The sequence below is a fragment of the Halichoeres trimaculatus genome, unplaced genomic scaffold, assembly GCF_033239565.1.
Source record: "Halichoeres trimaculatus isolate MK-OKI-2021-1 unplaced genomic scaffold, fHalTri1.1 fHalTri1_scaffold_21, whole genome shotgun sequence".
Lineage (NCBI taxonomy): Eukaryota > Metazoa > Chordata > Actinopteri > Labriformes > Labridae > Halichoeres > Halichoeres trimaculatus.
In genome coordinates this window covers 5,154,106-5,175,712 of record NW_027437199.1, presented here as the reverse complement: position 1 = coordinate 5,175,712, position 21,607 = coordinate 5,154,106, and the positions used below count along the sequence as shown (strand labels likewise).

At 41.7% G+C, this 21,607-nt stretch overlaps 1 protein-coding gene across 2 annotated transcripts in view; it reads left to right on the top strand.

The window, feature by feature from the left end:
* Window positions 1-21,607, top strand: part of syt1a (synaptotagmin Ia) — a 252,824-nt gene that overhangs the window by 69,227 nt on the left and 161,990 nt on the right. The gene's annotated exons all lie outside the window — the stretch shown is intronic.

Here is a 21,607-nt window from a genome sequence, read left to right as displayed (position 1 = left end):
TTATTTTTAGAATAGCATCATTTCTTATTCTTCCACAGTGGACTCCAAGGAGATATGACTTTATGTTTCCACACCGTGAACATCTCAACACCTCACAGTCCGTCTCCTGTGGTGTTTTTTTTTTGTGGTGTAAGGATGGGAGGATTTCCTCGGTTGTGTGTGTTTTGACGTTCTGGAGCACCCTCTCCTCTCTGGATGATGAAGCTCCCCTGCGTCTGTCACGGCTGTCAGCAGTGATTGATGCACTGTGCTCTTCCCACCCTCACTTTTCCGTGGTTTACTGCCGTTAATGCCGGCTACCTGACCTCAAACCCAGTGACGTCTGACTCTCCTCCCATTAGCAGGCGTATTAATCATCCTTCATGCTCATGATCGGGTTAAAATCTCCGTGTAGCATCGTCACACGTTCAATCCTCTTAAAGAATAGCTTACTCTGATACAAGAGATAAAACAACACATTATAATGATGATAAAAAGCAGGCTTTATGTGCGTTAAATGATTTACCGACTGATTTATTTCATCTCTTGTAATAATGTGGATGTTTTTCCACAGCCTAATGCTCCGTTCAGTCATTAGCCAGTGTTTTGGCAGCAGTTTCTGCTCCTCTCTGCTAATTTGCGAGTGTGTTTTAGAGCTTGAAAATGTCAGGAGGTAACAGAGTTGTCTGGGTCATTGTGCAGAAAGCAGAAAAAGAGGTTTGTACTCGGCTTTAAAAGCTGCTGCAGGGTGAAACGATCTTTATGTAACGGCTGGAAAGTCTTCCCTGAGTTTGTTTCTGCTTTTGCACGTTCGTGTCCGTCCTCGTCTCTGAGGAGTGATGACTCTGACCGTGACTGTCACAACTTTTAAGCTCTTACTCATCCAGGTCTGAGCCAGCGAGTAAATTGGCTCACAAAGTAAAACTCTGTCAAAGCGCAGAGAAACTCCCCCGTGCTTTAAAGGTGAAACACTGTAAGCATATTCATCCTTTGATGAATGAGCTTTAAGCATGAACGGTGTCAGAGACTGAATATTACTTTTCATTCATGAATATCGAGCGATTCTCCGGGAAGAGGTGCAGGAGTGACGGATGACTGCGAGGCCACGAGATGCATTTATTCAGTCGATCTGATGAATTATCTGGACATGCTACATGAAGGGAACCTCATCGATCCAGAGCACTTTCTGATGGGTTTACAAAGTTTGCTCTGCTGAAAGTAGATTAGGTTTTTAATGTATGCTAATGACCCGACTGCTGCTTGGTGGACAGACTGCAGAACATCAACACGTCTTTGGAGGAGTTGGGTTTAATTTTCTCAGATTCCTACTGGGCGAGGGTAGGAGCATACATACCTAAGTGTCTCTGAGCAAGGCACTAAACCTTAATTTGCTCTCAGTGTTGTTCAGAGTGTGGACGTAAGGGAAGGGTTGTGACAGGAATAGAAAAGAATGCAACAAATTAACCTCCCAGAAATGTACAGTGAACAAGAAACCCATTATGTAGGCTGAGGAGGAGAAGAAGAAGAACAAAAACAACATAAAAGAAGAACAAAAAAATCAAGAAATAAATATAGATAAATTAGAAACCTGCACTTAATGGCAGCACCTACAGCAAAATAACTCGTTGCACTGTTGTCATGCTAACAAGGTTTTTCCTTTTGTCTAAATTATTGCTTGTGTTTTACATTGCTTTGGACAAAAGCATCTACTCAACAAAGACAAAGGAACAAAAGGGAATAAAAAGCATCAACAAGAAGAAGAAAGGAACAAATACAAGAAGGGAAAAACAACAACAAGAAGAAAGGAACAATCACAAAATGAAAAAAAATCAACAACAAGAAACGAACAAGAAGAGGAAAAGAATAACAAAAAAGGAACAACAACAAGAATGAAACAATCGCAAGATCAGGAAAGGGACAACAAGAAGTGAGAATAACAAAAAAAGAAACAACAACAACAAGAAAGGAACAACAAGAAGTGAGAATAACAAAAAAGGAACAACAACAACAACAACAAGAAAGGAACAATAACAAAAAGAAAGGAACAACAACAAGAATGAAACAATTGCAAGATCAAGAAAGGGACAACAAGATGAAAGGAACAACAACAACAAAAATAAAGGAACCACAACAAGAAAGAAACAACAACGAAAAGAAAGGAACAATAACAGGAAAAGAAACATCTACACAACAACAACAACAATATCAAGAAAGGAACAACAAGAAGAAAGGAACAACAAGAAAGAAACAACAACAAAAAAGGAACAAAACGTAGAAAGGAAAAATAACAACAACAATATCAAGAAAGGAACAACAACAACAAGATAGGAACAACAACAACAAGAAAGGAACAACAACAACTAAAACAAAGGAATAAGAAGAAGAACTAGAAGTACAACAAGAAAAACACAGAAAAAACCCAGATCACGACTCACTTGTCTTGGGTACTGAGAACTGACTCCAAGTTTCTGAGATAGTTGGTTGGATAAGGCATCCGACCTGACGCCACATGTGACACAGAACACCAACATAGTCGTGAGAAGCTGTCACGACCAGTGGTGGGAAGTCGAACTCTGAAACATGCACCTGTTTGGCTGGTGAAATCCTCGTCCTTTGACAGGTTGTTGTCTAGTTTTGCTGATTTTTCGATAGGACTGACAGCAGCCCCTGTTCCTCTTTGTAAACCCACTGTGCTGCTGTTTCATTTTTGGCCTTGTTGGTTAAAATAATCTGAGCCTCTGTATTGTTGTGTGACACTAGCCAGACAGCGCCCCACAAAGGCGGAATGAGAAACTGTATTTCAAGGTTGTAAGAGCAAAACTATGACCTGAGAAGTTCTGTGAATCACCAGGTAGACTTTAAGAAGAGATCTGAGACCGGCTTCTGTTCCCGCTAAAACAGGGTTTTATGGAGTCCAGTGTTTCATTTAAGTCAGGTGACTGAATATCACCGCCCAGCGCGTGCTCTGAGCTTCCACACAGCGTTTAGTAACCATCAGAGCGGCTTCTTCAGCTTTATGATCCTTGCATACTGAGAGAGAAAATTCCCCTTCGGACGAGCTTAAGAGAAGAAGACACGTGTGGAGAGATGGCCTGGCGTGTTCAAAACGGCCACGGGGAAGCCATTCCCCACAATGCTCCAGTTCCCCCGGCTCCTCGCGCCGATCAGTCCTTTGTGAGCCAAAGTGTCTCAGACACATTGCGGTCACTGTGGGCTGGAGGAGATATGACAAATACAAAAGACAGACCCTGTTTGCTTCTCTGGGCTGAGAGGAGACAAGTGGCTCACTGATATTCTGTGAGCTCAGCTGTCCTCCGCTTTCTTTGGAGGGATGACAAATTCATCAGTTCACTTTCAGAGTATTTGCATACGACTTCAGGAGGAGGACAAAGTCACATCCTGATAAATCTCCAGGAATTATATTCAGTGTTTGACGCTCTGTGAATTCTGCTTGGATAGTGTAGAAATGTTGGAAGAAATGAAGTCGAAACATGAAGAAATGATCCAGTATCTCTTCTGCTCCCTCTCAGCAAAGAAAGACTGATTCTGAAGAGGGTTTTTGAAAGAAGTAGTGCCCTAAAAATCACCGTTTGGACTTTCTGACACTCTCGGACATGCTCCAAGTCTTCAGGGACGGACCTCAAACTTTTGAATTGGTCCGTTTTTTTTTGTTCGTGTCCGGGCAGGAACAGAAAAGCAGCGCCATCTCTACACCTGCTGCGTGTTGAATTGAAGGAAGTTTGCTTCTTCCTGCTTTTTATCCTCTGAAAAACGATGGCTTTGTGACAACCTCAGGGGTCAAGGCTTGTTGGAAGCTGACTCACAGGCCACGACAGATACAGGAAAGGCTCAAAAGATGGCGTCAGATTTGGAGAGTAGTAGTCGCTCAGAGACTTTTAGTTTGTGCACATTTACTGGATTTTTTTTGGCATGAGACTCCAGAAACCTGTTCAGTGAAGTTTAGTGAGAAATCAGGCCACAAGCTGAAGAAAACGTGATCAGGGTTTTGGTTTTCATCCAGGTTTTTGCACATTCTGAGATAAGGAACTTCTGATAAGGAACATTTTGGCTTCTCTCTGATAAACTTCTTCACCTTCCTGAGGGAGAAAACCTGGCGTACTCACCTGAGAGTTTCAGCACGTGTGGTTTGAAGCAAAATCTCAATCCTGATAAAAATGACTCATTTAGACTTTCAGACAGTTTCTAAAGTTAGATTAATGGTTTGCAAACATTCAGCATCATACTGCGCCAGCGGAAGTCCGCACCCAAATGCACAGAGAGAAGCACAGATAGGAGGTGAGTAAGGATTGCTCAAAGGTACCTCAACAGTGCTTATGAATTATTCTGTCACCTCTTCAGCTATCAGAGTAATTTCCTGAGCCTCGTCACAGTGGTTGTAGGATCGATTCCCAGTCCCAAAAGGATTCAGTGCACGTCATTCCTCCACCGTCTCCCGTCATTTCCTGTCTCATTAAAGCTGTCCTTTCAAAATAAAAGGCAAAAGCCCCCTAACTTGATCTCAAAAAGTAGTAAACAGTTCAATCATTGACTGTATATAGAGTGGACAGTGTGGCTCCGATATTTACCATTATACGGTTTTGAAGCCAAAATTCTCCCGTCATGGGCGCCGCCATTGTGTAGCCAGAGTCTGCGCAGTAAAGACAGTGAGGGATTCTGGGAGAATCTGAGTGGAGCCGGGTGACAAAAAATAATAAGTATTTTTTTCTTTCAAGAGTTTGATCTCTTCTTATCTCTCCCTCCGGACATATTTTACAATCCCCGAAAGAAAAACCGCAAAAACAGCAGCTGTCAATCATCAACTCAAACTCTCACCTTATCAAACTCTCGCCTTATACCATTCAGCATTAAAATATATATATACTGGGTTTTATTTTTTTTTGCCCATCATCCCAGTACTCACTGTTATGGTCAAATGCTGATCTTGTAATTGTACTTATTTGTTTTTATGTAAATATGTTAATAGTAATATTTTCTATATTTCTTCAAATTTCTAATTTTATTATCTTATTTTATTACTATATATATATATTTTTTTTTTTTTGTTAATGGAGTAAGTGTAAGTTCATGCAGTCATACGCCCAGCTGTGATCAGCTGACAGGCTGATGTTTAATCTCCAACTCTTCTCAACCAATCACAGTGTGTGTCTAACGACAAGGCGGTGTATCTAAATCACGTCATCACTCTGTCTCGTCCCTGCTACCTTTTTGCTACTGTCTTAATAATTCCTCCTCCACCCCAGCCTCCTCCTATTAAAACTCTCTATGCATCCCTCTAATCTGTATGTACGTATGGGGGGTTTGCTATGCACTCCTTGGAAAGCTCAAGCAGGCTGCTCGGCTAACCAAGGGAGTACTCTGAAATGCAAAGCTATAACGCCAACTCTAACTGTATCCATTTGGCAAATCCCCCTCATGTGGGATCAATAAAGGAATATTTTATCCCATTCTATTCTATTAAATGTGACATAAAGCCTTGTTTTTAACCTATAAACCAAACTTTTCAGAAAAAAGGGAACTTGAATACAAGGCAGCCAAATTATATCTTTAAATCTCCACAGCAATCAGATGTGAGAAACATTTCTACCAGGTGTATTAATTTCTCAAAGTTTGACCACAGCCCATCTGGAATGACTGGGCAGATGGATTTTTTTTAACCTATACTGCAGCCAGCCACCAGGGGGAGCAGTTTTTGTGGCAAACTCACTTTGAGCAAAGCAAGATGACATCTATTGTCTATTTTTTTTACAGTCTATGGTTGTAATGAGTGTAACATACTGCTGCCTACCTTGGGTAAGACTCTTTTTAAGAAGTGATTTTTAATGACAAGGAGTTATTTAAATAAGATTTTAAAACATGAGACAGCAGCTGTTTGTTCTCAACTTCTTGTGGATCTTAACCTCAGGAGCAAAATAACTTTGACCAGCAACAAGGACACACCAATAAACATGTTTTTATTAATCTTAGACCAAATTGTTTTTTTTTATATAGTGGTTTCTTAGTTCAGAGGTTTCTTAACGTTAGTAGATATTGTAAGGACATAGAAGGGGTGGTTCTTGATGAAATACATGAATTATTATAACAAAAGAAATTAACACAAAAACTGACGGACAAATGATCTCCATATTTCAAAATTTATCATTGTTAAAAATAATCTTTTTTCTAAAGTTAGACGTAAAGAAGCTTTAAAACTAAGCGCTGACCCTCAAACCAGCTGTTGTCACGGCAATTTGCAGCTGTCCACATGCATTCAGTGAAAACAAGCCGAGTGTGAAAGGCAGGAAAAACACCTTCAAAGCTCTCCATCGCAGGACACAGAGCTCCAGGCCTTGGAAAGGCAACAAGGAGTTTGAGACGAGGGTTTTATGTCCTTGGCTGCATCATGGGAACCATCTGTGGTTTCTCTCCTCCAATGGGTGGAAAGGAGTCAGGTTTTCACACTTAGCCTGAACCAAGACGTAACACACTGAGGTCTTTAGAGTCTGTTTTTCCTTCTGTGTTCATTTTTCTTCCTCATTGACGTCTTAGGGATCTTAATCTTAATCAAGCTGCAGTTCCTGGAGTGTCCACTTGGGGCTGGCTGAAAAGAACTGGAAGCAACATACACACATTTCAGACAGGACGAAAACACACGAATAAAGAAGATTTGAGACACAAGCCAAAATGAGAGCGTCATTTCATCGAGTAAACCATGAAGAGAAATGAAACGGTATTAAAATGATATTTCTGTCTCTTTGCGCTGTGGACAGATGCTTAAACTCAGCTGGCAGCACCTGAATCAAACATGAGTGACTCTCCTCTGCTGCTTTACATCCAAAGTAGAGTATATGATGTGTCTCAGCGCTTGAATATAAAAGAAAATCCTCCGTGTAACATTATTCCTCTGATGAAGAGCCAGAGAAGTAGTGTTCAGAAAAAAAGCCTGAACGTTCCCGCCCACTCTGCCGATCGCTGGCAGGAAAAAGGCAAATCGTCTAATGTAGCAAAAGGTGGCGTTAAAAGATGGCTGGCATCATATTAACAGGATCAAAGCAGCTTCCTCCTTATCTGCTCCTGACTTTCAGAAATATCTGGGGCAGCCGAGCTCCTCAAACCGCTCTCAGATCGGCTTCTCGTGAGTCACGGTGACGCCAGAGCTCGAGGCGCTTTCAAAGCGAGTCAGTGTCAATATCAGCAGCGTTTGTTTTGTGTAACACCACGGGGAGGCTTTAACAGCAGAGTTTGGGGGAATGTGGTGGAGTGGAAGCAGTGAGCATGGATGTGTGGAGGTGTGAGGTGCATACGGTGGGTCTGATACCTGGGTGGTGTGTTTTTCTGTTCCTCTCAGGGGATTGAGCCATGGTTCAACTACTCTGACTGCCTGGAAACAAACAGATGAGAGGTGTTTAGAACAAACTAACATTAATAAACAGGATGTAGTCTGCAGAATACTCCTTTAAAAAAAGAAACAGCTGTCTCTAATGTAACATCTTAGTTAAGAGATTAAAAACAAAGATATTTTCTCTTCAAATTTTTGTTGTTGACGGACTGCAGAACATCATCACGTCTTTGGAGGAGTTGTATCTGATTTTCCCAGATTCTCACTGGGTGAGGTTAGGGGCAGCTGTGGCTGAGTGGTAGAGTCTGGGGTTCCATCCCAGCTCTTGCACTCACATGCCAAAGTGCCCATGAGCAAGGCACTGAACCTGTTAATGTTGTTCAGCGTCTGGACAAAAGGGAAGGATTGTGACAAGAAAAAGATAGAATGCAACAAATCAGCATCCCAGAAAGGTAACTTAAACGAGAGATCCGTTATGGAGGAGGAGAAGAAGAAAAAGAAGAAGAAGAAGAAGAAGAATGACAACAACAAAACGCAATTAGACCAAGAAAGTAACAACAAAAAAACAAGAAAGGAACAACAGAAACAACAACAAAAACAAGAAATGAACAAAAAAAAAAGTTCAAGAAAAAAAACAACAAAATGAGGAAAGGAACAACAAAAAATAAAAACAAATAAGGAACGACAACAACAACAAGAGAGAAACTACAAAAACAAGAAAGGAACAACAAAAACAACAAATAAGGAACGAGAAGGAGAAAGAAACAAAAAAACAACAAGATCAAGAAAGGAACAATAAAAAAACAAGAAAGGAACAACAACAACAAAAACAAGAAATGAAAAAAAAAGTTCAAGAAAGAAACAACGAAATAAGGAAAGGAGCAACAAAAAAGAAAAACAAAAACAAGGAACAACAAGAAGGAGAAAGAAACAAAAAAAGAACAAGATCAAGAAAGGAACAGCAAAAACAAGAAAGCAACAACAAAAACAGAAAAAAGGAGCAAAAATCAAGAAGAAAGGAACAAGAAGAAGAAAGGAAAAACAAAAACAGGAATGAAAGAACCAACAAAAACAAGAAGAAGGGAACAACAAGAAGAAACAAAACAACAAAAACAAGAAAGGAACAACAAATAAGGAACAACAACAAGATGAAAGGAACAAAAAAAAACAACAAGAAAGGGACAAGAAGAAGAAAGGAACAACAATAAATACAAGAAAGGAACAACAACATCAAGAAAGGAACAAGAAAAACAACACATAGGGGACAAGAAGAAGAAAGGAACAACAACATATTTATATGTTCACATTTTCCTGGGTAGATTTTCCTTCTCCCTTCAAGAATCTTTCTTCTGGTCTTTCTGTGCCTCTGAACCAGATCCAAACCCAAAGTGGATCCAGTTTTCCCTCCTGCCTTCAGCGGCTTCAGATTCTCCCTGTGTTGGACTGAAAGGACAAATCCAAAGCGGTTTAGTTCCCTCTCCTCCCCCTCCCTCGCCCCCCTCGGCTCCATGCCCATCTCTTCTCCTCATGCTAATTGAGCTGAACTGTGTGTTTAGCAAACTTAATCTGTCGGGGAAATATTTGAGCGGCGCACAGAGGTGAACTCAATCACACTGATGATACCTGCTCAGCTTCTGACTTTGCATATACGAGGCCGGAGGCTAAGAGCAGTCGGCGCAGAGCAGTGTGGACATTTTTATTTCCTGTTTTCATGACTTGACGCCCCATGGAGGGCAGTAACTTTCTGAAATGTTTCCTAACTAGCGGAGTTTTCTCCTCAGTGTTTCAGCGTCCTGAGCCAAAGAGCCCAGATGCTTGTTTAATGCCGCTCTGGCTCACAGTGGGCTGTAAATTAAACATCAGAGTGTAATTCTCAGTGTCTGTTCGTTGTGTTCAAACACCGGTGGACCTTCTGCCTGCGCACTTTCATCAACACTCCTCCACCTCTGAGAGGATGCTCAACTTCTCCCTCCTGACGACAGCGACAGCTCCCAGAGAGGAAGTCGTGCTTGTTGGATCCTCGTGGATGTGGTGTGTGTTTCATACTATGTTTGGCTAACGTAAGACTTCTCTGTTAGCGTCAAAGCAGGTTTTCAGACGAGTTGCTAGGTAACGAAACACCTCCAAAGATTGTGTCTGTGCGGTTATTTCTGAAAACTACGTCAGGTGTTTCGCTCCTCGAAGAATCACAGCTCACACGCCGCTTTGAGATCCTGATCAGCTGAGAGATTCTGCTAATTTTAGGCTGGGTTATGTTTGTGGGGCAGACACATTTTCATTAGTCCTCGCTTCTTTGGAATAATTGAGCAGATCAGAACCAGAAAAATGTGACAGAAAGACACGAATCCTGGTTAATGTGGAGAAAGAGAAACAGGCTCCACAATTAAAGCAACGACAAAGAAGCACAAGAGCAAGAATATAGCGACACACACTGTGTAACAGTTCAACAAAGAAAGGTTTCAAACTGAGCAAACAGCTCCTGTGATGTGAGCGTTTTAGCTACAGTCTAAACAAATTCACAGGATTTTGTTCCCAGAGCATGAAAGCCCACCGTCGGTACGTCTTGATGCAGCAGTCATCTCAGCAGGGGTCGACTTTTTAGCCCTTTCTCCGAGCCCTCACCTGACTTTACTAATCACGCTTTAAAATCCTCCTGAAAGAGAAGAAATGACAGCATGTGCAGACTTTTCTCTTTTCACTCGCTCTCCCCTCTGTCGTCGTGCTCAGAAATAGCAACAAGCATCTTTCACCATCTCCCATCGACTCCCCCGTAATAGCGGCGAGGCAACAGGAGCAAATGGAAACCCAATTGGGCCTCTCAAAGGCGAGGGCGAGGAGCTGGAGTCGATGGACGCCTTCGCCCTCTGAGTCAAGCAGCTCAGACCAGCTTTGATCATCTGCTGGAAAACCTGAGGCTGAGGGCGGCTTTAAAGGCAGCTGCTGCGGCGGTCTGCCTGTGATGCTGATGCATTAGGCGCCGTTTTCCAGCCCTGATAGTTTGCATGCATGAAAAAAATGAAGGGGGATTTATACAGTGGGGAAAATAAGTATTGAACGCGTCAACTTTTTTCTCATTACATTTATTTCCAAAGCTGCAATTCAAATAAAATTTCTATCAGACATTGGTATTAACTCAAATAATCCACACATGAAAAGAAATCACAACGTTCTGGTCCATAAATTATGATTATGTGGAATTAAGTATGATGACACAGGAAAAAAATGGAAAGGCTGAATACTTTGGCAAGGAAATGCACTGTACCACCTGAAATCTGTCAGTAATTATTACTTGAACTTCCAATTAGTGCAAAACCAACATCAGCTGGGCTAGAGCAAATTGATGGTCCTATAAAAAGGGTGTTTTTTTCACCAAGCAGTTAAATACCACACACCTCATGATGGGTAAAGGCAAAGAGCTCTCTGAAGACATTCACAACCTGATTGTTGCTCAGCATCAGAATGGAACTGGTTACAGACTTATATCAAAGCACCTGAATATTCCAGTCAGCACCGTTGGGGCCATTATTCACAAGTGGAAGAAGCACCACCTTACCATCAACAGGCCACGCACAGGAGCTCCTTGAAGATTTCTGACCAGGGAGTCAGAAAGACAGTCAGAAGAGTACTCAACCAGCCAAGGACCACCCTGAAAGTGCTCCAGAAAGACTTGGAGGCAGCAGGTACAATTGTTACAGAGAAAACAATAGGCAATGCACTCCACTGCCATGGCCTCTATGGATGCTCAGCCCGCAAGACTCCATTCCTCAAGAAAAGGCATGTTGAAGCTGGTTTAAAGTTTGCTAAACAGCATCTTGACAAGCCTGTAGAATACTGGGAGAATGTTGTCTGGGCAGATGAGACCAAAACTGAACTTTTGGGCTGTCATACTACAGACCATGTTTGGAGGAGAATTGGCTCTGCACATCAGCCAAAAACACTACACCAACAGTGAAGTTTGGAGGTGGAAGCATCATGGCATGGGGTTGTTTCTCATCTTATGGTATTTGCAAACTTCATATAATTGACGGAGCAATGAATGGAGCCATGTATGGGAAAATTCTTGATCTGAATCTGCTGCCATCCACCAGGATGATGAAGATGAGACGAGGCTGGACCTTCCAGCAGGACAACGATCCAAAGCACACGACAAAGTTGAATCTCAGATGGTTTCTAAAAAAGAAAATCAATCTGTGAGAATGGCCTCGTCAATCACCTGACTTCAATCCAATTGACCATTTGTGGAAAGAAGTAAAGAAAAGGGTTCACCAGAGGGCACCAAAGAATATTTCAGATTTAAAGACAATCTGTGCAAAGGAATGGGCCAAAATCACACCTGAGCAGTGTGGGCCATTAGTTCAAACATACAAGAAGCTTCTGGAAGCTGTCATTGCAAACAAAGGCTTCACCACTAAGTATTAGATGAGTCTCAGTTAGTGTGTTCAATACTTTTTTCCTGTGTTATCGTACTTAATTCCAACATAATCATTATTTATGGCCTTGAATGTCATGATTTCTTTTCATGTGTGGATTATTTGAGTTAATACCAATGTCTGGTAGAAATTTTGCTTGAATTGCATCTTTGGAAATAAATGTGATGAGAAAAAAGTTGACTTATTCAATACTTATTTTCCCCACTGTGCATGTATGAAACTTCGCATGAATGTGTGCAGAACAAATCTTCAAAAAAAAAGATCCCATGAAAAGCCTAACATGATATTTTGAGTGTTTAAACACAGAGCAGGATGTGATCTCACTGATCTTTTGTTTGGAAATGTACAGACATGAACGATGCTATCTGTATCATTCAGAAGTCTTTCCTTAACTGTGACATTTTACAACAATACAGCTGCTTCTGTGCAGTTGACATTTCAAATCTGACGCCTGCAGAGCACTTTAGGAGCATCTAATGATGCACGTCACATCAGATGTCCTTTAATGTGTGCTTGTGGCCTGACATATAGAGAGTCATGTATAAAAAGCTCCTACAGAGCTGCTATATGACAGACAACCCACCTGCCACATGTTTTGGTTGTGACAAAGGAGAAAAGATGTGCAGTTTCCATGAAGCTGTAAATGGATTCAGACCACTTATGTTGTTATAATACTCCAGAAAACATGACAAGTATCTGCGTTACACAGGTGCATCAGGCTCTTTAGCTGCTGTCACCATGGAGACAACCCCCCCTTTGGCCTAGTTTAGCTTGCTTGCCCTTCGTAGCATGTGAACACTGATGCAGTTCATACAGTGCAGCGCTGCACACAGAGACCGAGCTCCACAGAGACAGGGAGACACACCTGTTCACACCTCATGATTTACATGGAGCTGCCGTAAACCTGAGGAGGACAGAATACATGATCTCTGCAGAAACACATCCACAGTTTACTGCCTCCTGGGCTCTGACACTGCAAGGTTATTCAGACATTATGCAGCAGGCCAGCAGGGCTTTATTTATGGAGCTCATGTCATGCAAATTCAATAAAAGGCTCCACGTTAGAGGAGTGTTGAATGTTTAATGCTTTACCGCAAAAATGGGGGACAGGATGCACATCATCTATCTGGTGCAAGGCATCTCAGTAGATCTGTGATTCATAACGATCATGTCTTGTGATCCATGACGTATGGAAAATGTATCAACATGAGGCAGAAAGAAGCTTGGCTGCTCATAAATCCCTCCACAGAGGACAAAAGGCATCAATGTCAAACCAAACCTGCTCCCGTTTTACAAGTGCTCTTTAAATTACCGTAACTCCTAAACCATTAAGGATAGCAGGAAAATTCAAACTGTGTAAAGCTTTGTGGCCATACGAGGTATACTGGGCAAGAAAAAAGTCAATCCTGCAAAAAGAGAAGACAAAATAACAAAAACAAGTCCAGATGACCTGTGTGGGACTTGAACGATAACGGGTTAGAAATTTAAACTCTGACTAATCAACACATCTAAAGGTTGGAAACTGCTGTGAAAACCAAACTGAGCACAAGTTGTTTATTGGAACAAGATGCAGGAAATCTAAAATCAGTTTCTTTGTCAATGTGACTAACACGTGGCAGCTCTCTCCTCCTTGTCCGTTTTTGGAATTTTTTCATCCGTTTTTTGTCATTTTTGTCATTTTTGCATTTGTAGTGGGTCATTGCTTTGTATGGTTCATTTGTTGGTCATGGACACCAAACTGGTTACGTCGTCAGTGATTTGACAACAAGTCCAGGCTCCTGTGTTTGTCATGAGATCAGTTGTTAGCAGCCTGTTGCATATCAATGCTAACAGGTGCAAGGCCGGATGTTTCCCACAAGATATGGAGAAGGAGGTGAGGACAACGTGCTGGTTCTCAAGTGTGAGCTAAGAAGTGTCGACATCGACCTTTCTTTCCATCCATGGTTATTGGGAACGTATGATCTATCTCCAATATAATGGACAAGCTAGCCATGCTAACCCAGCAACAGAGAAATACCAGAAGGCAGAGTAGCATCATGCTATTCACAGACATGGATAAGACAGGATCCAGGAGACAGAGACTGAACAGACTGCTGAAGAAGCTCAGTCCTGGACCCTGTGGAGGTGGAGGCTGGCTGACTGGACAATGATGGACAAGCTGTCATCATCTATTTTCTTATGGAGCTTTTTTGCGCTTTCTATACACTTTCTTACTTTTGTTTTCTTGTTTTACTGCTGTGACTCCTAAATTTCCCCCAGGGGATAAATAAAGTATTTTTTATTCTATTCCATTCTGATCTATTCTTTTTTTATTTCTTTTTTTTATTTCTTTAATTTTTTATTCTTATTATTTATTCTGATATATTCTGATCTATTCTTTTTTTACTTGATTTATTTTATTTTATTTTTAATTCTTATTATTTATCATGAAATATGATACTCTGATCTATTTTTTAATATATTTTTTAATCTAATTTATTTGTCGATTTAATTTGTTATTATTATTATTATTATTGTTTACTCTGATCTATTCTATTGTGATCTATTCTATTATATTCTAAACCATGTCATGTTATGACATGATATCTGTCATCTGTGACTGTTTACATCCAGGTAGTAGAGCTTTAGAGCATTGCGGCAGTGGATATCAACCTGTGCTCCAACTCCAGCTAGTGGACGGAGGCTAAACTTTAGATAAGACACAACATATGGGCAACATTTCTTATTCCTTTAGGTCTGAAAATCCTGAAAATACGATGAGCACTTTACCAGCCAAGCTGATTTACCATGTGTATCCCTTGTTTGTACAAAACATAGGGTTTGTTTCCTTGGTTGCGCTCATGAAGCATTCTTATGACAAAGAAATAATCTACCAAGAACAAATATTTGAGCCACATTCAACTGACTGTAAAGTTAAGTTAGAAACATTTTGGGTGACATCACAAGAAGCAACCGATGCACAATTGAGGAAAACGTGCATTTTGCAACATGTGAGTGAAACAGGATCCCTACAGAAACATGAAGACTGTGTTCCTGAAGCCCTGAAAGCTTTCTATAGGTCACATGTCTTTGATCCTGCCTCTATTTCATGTGGAGTTTCCATCCTCCTGTAAAAAGCTGCTCATCTCGGCTGAAGTGCTACTACACAGGTCCTGTTTTCATCCCAGACCTCCATATCCATCTGCTGCAGACTTTTATGATACATCCTCCTCAAACACCGGCCATTTGAGCTCTGTTTGATGCCTCAGGCATGTGCATGACTAACAATCATCCTCCCTCCAGCAGTTACAGGAGTACAGCCTCCAGGAGACAGATAAGGCATTGTGGGAAATGACAGAGAATCAGATAGAAATCAACCTCCCTGAGTCAAGATGGAGCCCGCTCTCAAATGGCCGTCCGCCAACCAAGCGCACAGCTATCTCTCCTGCTCTCCTGATCTCTGTGGCAGCTGCACAGCAGACCAGACACATGTCCACATCAATCATGATCATATGTGACTCAAACAGGTCCAGTCCATGAACAGTGTTTAGATGGAGAGGGCGGTAGGGATGTAGTGACACAGTAAACATCAAGTCATCGTGTTCCTCTCACATGGGAAGATTCCTCTGAGCTGACACACGGGATTAAACAGCTGTGCCTTAACGACAAGCTGTCACATGACCAAGAAAATCAGAATAATTAGGAGAAGTTTGCATCGTTGCGTGTGGAGACAGGACAAACTCCAAGCGCTGGTCTGTTCAGTCTGACCTCACTCAGGCAGGTCGTTTTAGGACAGATCTAAAGAGGACAGAACGAGGTGTTCGTCGTCCTTACATGACCTGAAAGTTTCCCCTGCTTGAGAAAAGTAAACTCTACATCCGAGTTTTCTTTTAATTCCTCGGGTTACCTGAGAGCTGCTTCCCGTCTCCGAAGTTTCTCCTCCCAGCTGACAGTGAGTCACCCCCAAAGTACCTTGACACGAGGAGTAAACAAGCCCGCCTCTGTTCATCAATGTAATCTTGTTTGCTCAGAGGCCAGTGTCCTTACAGGACAGCGCAGCGCCTCAGGGAGAGAGGCCTGCGCTCAGATATTGTGATCACTCTTTTCATGTCTTTAGACGAGCCGTGGCGTGCACACAAATCTGTGAGGCGTCACGTAGACAAAGGCCGACCTGCAACACAGAAACCAAGTGAGGTGTGCTGAAACAGAAGGGGAAACCAATCAATTTTAGCTTTGGGGGGTTTAACCATTTATTGAAGTCCTGATTCAGGTCTACACCATACTTGTGTGACATTGAAGACTAGTGCTGTGTCCCAAATTACGCAATTTGAGTGCATAAGTGCATTCACACCATTAGCTGTGGTTTTAAAGCCAAAATACCCCTGTCACAGGCGCAGCCATTGGTAGCAGTTATGCATCCAGAGTCTGTGCAGTAAAGACTGTGAGGGACTCCTGGAGAGTGGCAAAAATGACATAATTTTTTTTCTGTTCCCGCGTCTAATCGCTTCTTGACTTTACCTCCCAACATATTTTACAATTCCCCAAAAAAATACACAAGAACGGCAGCTGTCAGTTGTCGTAAAACGTGACGTAAAACCTCATTTTTAAACTCTTATAACTGATGAAAATGAAACTTTTCCAAAAACAGAGAACTTGAATACAAACAGCCAAATGATATCTTCAAATCACCACAACAATCTGACGTGACAAACACTTCTACCAGGTGTATTAATTTTTTAAAGTTTGACCACAGCCCATCTGGAATGACTGGGGAGATGGATTTTTTGACCTGTACTGCAGCCAGCCACCAGGGGGAGCAGTTTTTGTGGTGACCTCACTTCAACCATTTTTTTTTACCGTCTATGGCAGTGCACTTTGATTTCTCAGCTTGCGCACTCAAAACGGTCAATATTTGTGTGTTAAATGCTGGACTTTTCCCACACTCTGTAAACGGTTGTGAAATGCAATCGTAGTTTAGGGTAAGAGTGAAGCCGCAGTGTTTGATTTGGGACAACACTACCCTGTCAGAATTTGCACAATCTTCTGGTAGGTCTAGCATGTACACAGTGCACTTCATGGAAGTAAACTGGCGAGAGTATGCAATTGCGGACACAGCATAAGTCTCTTCCTTCAACCCAAGGTAAACCAACCTTCCTGTCTTTATAACAAACCAACCTTCATTTCTGACTTCCATCTAGTTTCCCAGTCATGGTGGAATTTGATGGTGCAGTGGTTAGCTCTGTTGCCTTACAGCCAGAAGTAGGGATAGACTGGTTGGGTAACAGCCAATCAGCAGTGCAGTTATTACCGTTATTGCAGTTACATTAAAATTTTGGAAAACTTAATTTACCGTAGAAAACTTCAGCTATTCATTTTTTAAGTTTTCATTAAACTTTATAAAACATGCTGCTGACCCTGTTTAATAAACTTATGCTTAAAGGTATTTCATGAAGTTGAGTGTTGGAGTTTGTATTGTTCAAAATTTTGACACCAGTATTTGCACTTTGACTGCAATTTAATATCGGCTTCAAATATCGGTTGTCAGCCTCAAATAATCTGTATCGGTATCGGCCTGGAAAAATCCATATTAGTCTATCTTGAGCCAGAAGGTTCCTTGTATGAGTCTCTGGCCACACAGGAGCCTATCCGTGTTGAGTTTGCATGTTCTTTCTGTGCATGTATGGGTTCATGCATCAGGTGGTTTATCATTCTGAATGGCCCATAGGTGTGAGTTAGTGTGACGCCTGAAATACACCAGGTATGTCTTCACAGTGACTCTGTTGTGCTGTGTCTTGACTGTGTTTGTCAACCTACACTGGCTGTGTTTTTAGTCAGACAAGCTACTTGACTGACAGACAGCTGGAGTCACAGACCAAGGAGTTCCTGCTCATCCCACTACATTGAAAAGTCTCTCTTCATTCATGTTGGGCTGTAAAACCTCCAACCTGTTGACTCCTGGTCTGGCTCTGCTCGTTAGAGTGTTGTAGCTCCACCTTCCAGGATCAGACCAGTTAAGTATGGCACCCCTACGAAAGGGGTCCCAAAAAGTGGGACAGCTCGTCTCGGTCATTTGGAGGTCCGTCCCGGGATTTTTTTTTTTTTTTTTTAATTTAGTATTTTTTTGTATTTTTTATTTTATTTTATTTTATTTATTCATTTTTTTATATCATTATTATTTTATTTATTTATCTTATTTTTTATTCATTTAATTTTTTTCCTTTTTTTTGTCAGTGTAAACACTGTAGAATGCGTGCTATGCTGAGACAAATCAAATTGAACCGCTCATTGGAAACGCCTGTTGACTCCTGGTCTGGCTCCGCTGGTTATGTCTATTCGTCATCTTAGTCATCTTAAAAACGAACTGTATTTTACACGGTCTGTTTTATTTTGAAAGTTCCTGGGTGTCATTTGATCTTTCCTACGCTGAATTTGTGCGTCATCACTCTGCGTCCGCCAAAAATAGGATGGCTGCGTATTGCTTACGATGTGACAGACCAGCCACGCAGACGGACTACAACAGAACAGATCCAGTGTAAGTTGACACATTGACTTGAATGGAAACCTTTTTGATCCATTTGCCTTGACAGCACGGAGACGTACTCCGGACGCATCTGGTGTATTTCAGCTGTGAATGGTTGTCTCTTTTGTGTGATAGGAGACCTGTTCACCTTGGGATAGGCTCCAAACCCCATACAAAAAGGGGTAAAGTTGATCGTTTTTGGTAGCATTTCATATTCTTCCTCACTGGTTGGCTTTCGTTTCATTCCTGCTATCAATCCACAACAGGTACTTGAACATGTTTAATATTTACAGTTTTCATTCGGTGCAGCTATGATCTTGTCTGAGCTGATCCCTCATATTTCAAGAAGATCTGGCTTGATGATCAGCATTGGAAATCTGGATGTCTCTGACTTTTGTTGGAAAGAAGCCATGTCTAAAAAGCTCAAGAACTAACTGTCAGATAAAAGGAAATGAAACGCTGCAGGAGACGACATACTGAGTCACAGCTGCAAACACAACACGTCACATAATCTCCGCTCTCTGTAACCACTATTTCTCCACTTACATCCCTTTTTTGTTCACCTGACCCCTGACTGTTGTCATCTGAAATCATTGCCTCCACATGAGGCGAGTTTACCTTTCAAAGTGATCTCTGGGGTTCGTAATTACTCTCCCATTGAGAAGCCATCAAAAGAACAAGGAGAGGATTGTGATTGAGTCACAGCAGCAGAATAAGTCGGGGTGTCGAACCACAGCTGCTGCAGAGTCTGCGTTTTACCAAGGTGATGCATTTCTCCACACAACGCTTGATTCATGCTCCGTGGTGTGAAGAAGAAACCGGGTGTCACATGGGACGAAGAGCGATTTCTTCTTGTTAAAACAGAGCTGTAAAAATGATACAACACAAGCTACAGCTTCGTCTGGAGGTTAGAGGCGTCTTCTTTCATATCCAATCCTCTGCTCCCTCCACCTTATTACATTTATACTTCACTGTCGCTCAATATAACCCGCAAAACAGAGAGCTGTGTGGAATAAAACATCATAACGGACGACAGAACGATGCTTCTGGGTGACAGTATAAAGAAAAGAGTGCTCTGGGTTCCTCTCTGTCTTATTCAGAAGCTCAGTTATGGTTGAAGAGGTGGAGGAAGTCTCTCTTAGAGCAGATGGCGAGCCTGGTGGAGTCCTGTGCTCACAGAGATCTGCTTAATGCAGACATACAGCTCGGTTGTTGTGAGGCATGCTGGGAAAACAGTTGCTAAGCACGTGACGGGCTTCGTTTTGTAGTAGGAGACTCGCTGTCGCGTGCCAAAGCAGAGAGGACCCAGTGTTACGCTCTTCATTCACAAAGCTGCTCCCATGTCCTTGCCTCTGAAGCTAAAATCTTCCTCTGTGGTATTTTTAACCCACACTTTACACTCAATCAGAGCTTTGAATGCGTAACGCCTCCCTGACGTTCAGCTCGTGTGGCCTTGATGTTGCAGCATGTTGCGAGGCTTGAGCGTCGAACATCAACAGAGCAACAGTGCTCATGACAGAAATAGTATTCTGCACTGAGGTGAAGTGGAAAAAACGCCTCAGTGCTTTTCTTATTAAGTTGGCAGGTGGTGTCAGAAAATAATGACGCATCGTTCCTACATTGTGAATGTCTATAGTGAAAACTAAAAGCAGACAGACTTTATATGTATACACTTTCTGCAGAATGATACAGAAACATGTTCAGGGAAATGTTACACAAGCAAGAAGGAGGGATGATGATTGCATCGTAGAAACCTGAGGATGGAGGAGGAGAATCATTTCCGAAAGTCCTGTTCCCACCAAGCAGTCTAGTCCAGTGCCCCCTCTTGGTAGGCTGCGTGTAAGCCGGATGCCGATAGCTGCATCAGTTAAATAACAGCAATAAATCTGTCAAAGAAGAAAAATGCTACACAGTCAATAAAGAGCATTGATGGTAGACATCCAGCATTTTGTCTTCTTTGTGATTGGCATGTAGCTCTTTGTTACAAAGTGCAATCAAGCTTTTTTCAGAGAAGACTGTGTGCCACCAGGAGAAATACAGCAGCGGCTGTTCCAGCCACCTTCCAGGATCAGACCAGTTTAGTCTGGCACCCCTACGCAAGGGTCCCAAAAAGTGGGACGGCTTGTCTCGGTTATTTGGGGGTCTGTCTCGGGATTTTTTTTTTTTAATTTATTTTTATTTTTTTATTTATCTATTTATCTATTTTTTCATTTTATAAAAAATAATTATTTCAATTTTATTTAATTTTCTTTTTTTTTGTATTTAATTATTATTATTATTATTATTATTATTATTATTATTATTATTAATTTTTTTTTATTTTATTTTATTTTATTATTTTTTGTCAGTGTAAACGTTGTAGAATGTGTGCTATGCCGAGACAAACCAAACTGAACTGCTCTGTGAAAATGGGACTTAAGATGACTGCTGTAAGCTGACTGTGTACGTGTTACATACTCTCCATTACCACTGTGATCTGGGGTCTAAATTTAGTTCTGAAATCAGCCCTACCTAGTGACATGTAGTTTCCAAGGATCCAGGTGTGATTGACTTGGAGTTGTTCACACAAACACAGTTTAAGGATAGAGACGCAAAGGTATTGTTGGGTTTTGGCCTTTACACAGGAACAGCGTTTAAGCAAACCCAAAACAAAAACTTATGAAAACGGCCTCAGGAGTGGAATTTTTCTGAATGCTTGTGCTGCTGAATCTGCTGACTGCATTTCAGCAAAATGAGCATCTGGCTAGGTTTCTTCTCAGTCTGTGGAGTTTTCCATGTTTTTCAATGTGTTTTTAGAATTTTTAGGTAAAACGTTCTCATATAAGAGGCACCTTGGTTTCACCTTCTTCAAGCCTGGTAGTGTGAATGTGTCTCTGTCAGCTCCTGGTGTTCCAGTTCAAAGAGTGACCCTGTAAACTGGAGACCTTCAGCTGAACGTGTCAGTGGAGATCCAGTTTACAACAGCTGTTAAAACGGAAGAAATCCTGGGGAATGCATCTTTAACTGTCATCTAATGCTAACGCTATTTGCATCCCACTCAAAGTCCTCAACAAACTGACTTCTTTTGAAGCTGAAACATGGCTCCATGAGACCCTGGAGCCAGTTCCTGGACTCTTTGTTGGAACCACAGCTTATGATACTTGTCATCACAGCGTAGCTCTCTGCTGCTTTGTCTTCCATCATGTTGTAAACATCACTCTGCAGCTTTACAACATGCTTTAGCTGTCAGGTTCATCCTCCTGAGACCCCCCCCCCCCCCTGCCGATCACACACATGTATGACAAGAAGGAAACAGACATGAACACAGTAGGGACGTGGAGAGCTTCCTTTAGGTCTGATTATGACTTGCTTGGAAAGTCATAA